The sequence below is a fragment of the Schistocerca serialis genome, chromosome 3, assembly GCF_023864345.2.
Source record: "Schistocerca serialis cubense isolate TAMUIC-IGC-003099 chromosome 3, iqSchSeri2.2, whole genome shotgun sequence".
Classification (NCBI taxonomy): domain Eukaryota; kingdom Metazoa; phylum Arthropoda; class Insecta; order Orthoptera; family Acrididae; genus Schistocerca; species Schistocerca serialis.
Window position 1 is genome coordinate 620,523,605 of NC_064640.1, and position 4,697 is coordinate 620,528,301.

The window sequence follows — 4,697 nt, forward strand, 5'->3', positions numbered from 1 at the left end:
AGGAACCGATATATTGATTTTAGTCTTTTTAATCTTTATAGGCTACTGTATAGAGGATGACGCTCACCAAATATCTGTTTGAACAGCTCGTTACGTTCATGAGCTACCCTACGAGACTTGGGATTGCTGAAACCTGAAGCTTGGCTGGGCTTTTCCAGTGGAGTGGGTTTCATGCATTCTTTGACTAGCCTACAGGTTTCATTAAGGCTTATGTTGATCTTGTTTGCATGGGCCGATCTAGACGAGACAGGCATAACTTCAGTTTTCCTGTACAGCAGTTTCGATTTCGGATGTTTTCTTAGGCCATGTTGGCAGGCACTCCACTGTTTTTGGATTTCAGAGCTGACATTGATTTTACAGATTATTTCTGATCCAAGGTAATTGAAACTACTGGCGATATCAAAGTACGATGAACCAATTCCTATGGATGTTGGTTCATTAGGATAATCTTTCTTATTACAGGCATCTACTTAGCCTCTCCTTCATTTATCTGTACGTTCATCTTTCTAGCAGTTCTTTTAAGATTAATTGCCCTTGGCGTTCTTGTAGTTACGTCAATACCCTCTGCGTACGCTACTACTTGAGCTGATTGGTACAGAATAGTCCCCCATGTATTGATGCCCGCATCTCTTATAACGTTTTCCAAGGTTATATTTAACAGAAGGCAGGTTAAAGAATCTCCCTGCTTCACCCTATTTCTTGTGGTCACAGCACTTGATAAAATATTCTGAACATTCATTTAACTCTAGGTATTTTCCATAGTAGCTTTTACTAAGGCGATCAATTTATTAGGAATCTCTAACACTTCCATTGGTCAATACAGCTTCCGTCTATCAATCCTGTCAAACGCTGATGTAAAAATCTTTAAAGTGATGATTGTATCAATCCCAAATTCCTAACATTCTTTAGAGATGACATCGCCATTAGTGCACGAGAAAATCTGGTTTGAAAAATTCAAACACGATGAAGTAGAGCGACAGTGTGTTGAGAAATTGTGTAAGCTGCATTTAAGTAATTGGATACAAGTAATGGAATCCATGCCTAAGGTTTAGGACGTTGTCTCCAGTTCAGTGCAAAATGTCAAGCCTGCTGAAAACGAGCGTAATAAAGAAAGAAAAATATAGTCAACATCAAGGTCCTATCTGACAAGAAACTTCGCAAACTCTGCACTAGCAAACTGGAGAGATTCCTATTGAACATATTGGCAATATAGCCATTTCACATCAGAAAAAGAAGAGAAAAGATTCAGGAAAGCAGAAATAAAGGAGAAAAGAAAGAAATTAGGTAAGAAAACACAAAAAAGAAGAATTTTAAATGACACAGAGAGATCTTCTAACAATCACATAAAAAGCTCTTTGACAGGAGAATCAGCAAAGTCTCGACAACTTAAAAAAATTCATTAGAATGTATGGATGTTGTAGCTGTCACGGCAACGAATTTTTTAACAGACTGAGTTTCTTGGAGACGAGCAACACTGAACTCCACAGCCTTGTGAAAGATCTACAGGCTCTTATTAAACAACTGGACTCCCGTGTTTAAGTACTGGAAACAAGTTCAAATACGCGAAGCCATCCAACTGCTGTAGCACCAGCTATAATGCAGAAAAAACCAGTGGACGCCAAAGGCGAAGAACTCGATCTATTTCGATCGGATTCTGAGGAAGAAAGTGAAAAAGCTAAGAAAATAAAAGAACAGGGTGTACAACAAAGAAATAAAAAAAAACAGCATTAATTGCAAAGTCAGACATTAGGTGTGAAACCATGGGACGATGAAATTAATATGAAATTGATGGAAGATGAAGTTCGCAAAATATCAGTGGATGGTCTCCTTTGAGGTGCATCAAAACTTATGCCTCTTGTTTTTGGCACACATGAACTTCACAGTTCTTGTGTTGTGGAAGATGACAAAGTTTCTATTGGTGCACTTCAAGAAGCAATAGAAGCAACTGAAAAGTATCTCCAAACTATGGATATAGCTGTTTTCATCCCCTTCAGAAAACTTGCCGATTCAAGATCATTCCAACTGTAATCTATCGGAACCCCCTCGAACAAAAAACCGTATCCGTTAGTTTGTTGAAATAAAGCACATGTCACACTGGTCTACAGGAAAGGGTTATCCACGAAACTACCGGCCAACATCCTTGACACATATTTGTTGCAGAATCTTAGAATATATTCTGAACTGAAACATAATGACGTATCTCGAACAGAATTACCTTCTCCATGCCGAACATTATGGATTCTGAAATCATCGATCATGTAAAACCCAACACGCTCTACAAGAGATACCGAAAGCTTTGCATCAAAGCAGTCTGGTAGATTCAATATGACTAAAAAATGACTGCATAAAGGCCTTTTCTTGTAATTTATTTACCTAAATGATTTCCATTTCAGCTTCAGAAGAGGCCATATAAGAAATAAGGATGCCAGAAAAGAAGTAAATATCTGTTCTATAAGAGCCAGAATTAAAGATTTTAGAAACAAGTGTTTCAAACATGTGACGAGATTGGATGAAAATCGCATACCAAAATTAGCTTTACGTTATACCCCATTAAAAATGCATGTCGGACATCCTAGGCCTGTTCCAATTTAACAGTTCACTTTAAAGTGAACTGTTAAATTGGAACAGGCCAAGTAGCATAACCGTGAAGAAAAATAATAATTGCGTTTCACATTTGATCATGCAGCTATATGCTGTGACACTCGTTACGAACCTAGCCTTTGCAATATCCTCTGTCTGATTCTTTGTTTCTTACCAAAATTGCCCAGAACCATATTTCGAAATAACAGCTCAAAACACTTGACGTTACGTTACCTTAAATAGCTGCTGTGTTTTGTCACAGAATACGAGTACGTGTCACTTGCAACAATACAACATTTTTCACGTACGTTTTCACTCCAGGCTGAAAAGAAAGCTTGCTACTAATCACAAGCCTTTCAGTTATTTTACACGATAAGTCGCAGTTTATATTGCTTTCTGTTTCTTTATATACGTAATTTCAGCGTTTTGGAACGTATTTATCGCACTAGAAGGTTTCTTTTCATGAGAATACACTATAATGATGTTTTTTTAAAAATAAGACTGTAGGTATTTACACGATCTGCTTGCTTGTTATAGCTACTACTATTGTTCAATTATTTTCTCACGTATTTATTTGAAATTTGGAATATTTTCGAACGTCAGACAGTTAATGACTGACTCCATGATGATGAAATAAACTTTCAAAGATAATGGAGATGACGTGTTAATTTGAGTAGGGAACCCTGGTTCAGAAACAACTGAGTTGAAAGCTATAACCAAAAATGAGAAAAATTCAGATTTATCGTTTTTCTGTTGACGATACCAAAAATCCAAGTAGACACATTTCCGTAATAATCTTATGGGGTGTATATTGCCAACAGTTGTTCAAAGTGGTGTTCTCTAGCTTGTATGCACGCATAATATAGTGGCATAAAGTTCTGTTATATCGATTTGAACAACCTCAAAGTTGTTCCAGCAATATCAAAGATAGTAAGAATTCTTTCCAGGAAATCCACTTCAACAGTCTAGTTCACAAGATGTTCTTTTCACAACTTCTCTAAACAAACAAACAAACAAAAATGGGATCATATCAGGCGAACGATATAATCACGAAACAGAACCACTTTTCCCTATTAACCTTTGAGGGAACATCTGACCCAGGTGTTCCGGAGTAAAATGGGGAAAGGGAGCTGGAGCTCCATCGTGTTGAAACCACATTCGTGTACAAAGATCACATGGAATATATACTAAAAGCGTGGCTCTCATGTTTCTCAGAAACACAACGTGCACTGGTGTAGTTAAGCGAGGAGAAATGAAATATTACCCTATGTTCACCCACTAGTTCACTCCAAACCTGTGTTTATGACATTTCACAACTGTAATTTAAGGATTACCAATGCTCATATATGACTGCTGCGAGTATTGAGGAATCCGTCTCTGATTAAACAGGTTTCATGCAAGAAAAGTGCATAGAAAGGAAAGTGAGGATCTACTACATAAAGCTGCAACCCGACGTGAGGTCCGAAAGCAAGAGTTGAAGATTGTACTGTCTGTCAATGGTAGGACGTGATGGACGCCTGCATGTTGCTCAGATTTGTGTACCCTAATATGTTAGCAACTATATCAAGAGCGTGCCTAGAATCTGAGCTAGAAATAAATAACTCATATTACACTACTCGCTATTAAAGTTGCAACATCATGAAGATGGCATGCATTAAGAATCAAAATGGCATGACTTGTACTCCATGCTTGGACATTATTTATTTATTTATTACTACTTACAATACTGACACCTGTAACCTGGAATCTAATGCCGGTTGTGTTTCCACTTAGGTACAGAAAGTTGTACGTAACTTAATTAAAGCTTTTATTCCAAATATTTAATATAGTTTATGTAGCATCAACAACTGGTGAAATTAAATATAGTATAAAAACGCTTAGATTTGCAAATGATTAGAATCTCAGCACAGTCTAATTCCATAGATAGGAGTAACACTATCTACATTAGTATTGTGGTTTTGGGATTTCAGCCCACTCTACAGTGTTGCCAGATCTCCCTCACATTTATCAGTGATTCATCCCCCCTTCCCCACTCCATTCCCTCTCCCCTCACCTCTTCCCCCCCCCCCCCCTCCTTCTCCTCTAGGCTCTTTGGCCTATTCAAAGGTTGTTATCCG

General features: G+C 37.7%; 1 pseudogene; it reads left to right on the top strand.

Annotated features, from left to right (window-relative positions):
• Window positions 1–911: 911 nt before the first annotated feature.
• On the top strand, window positions 912–2,028 carry LOC126471054 (elongation factor 1-beta-like; annotated as a pseudogene).
• The last annotated feature ends 2,669 nt before the right edge of the window (window positions 2,029–4,697 follow it).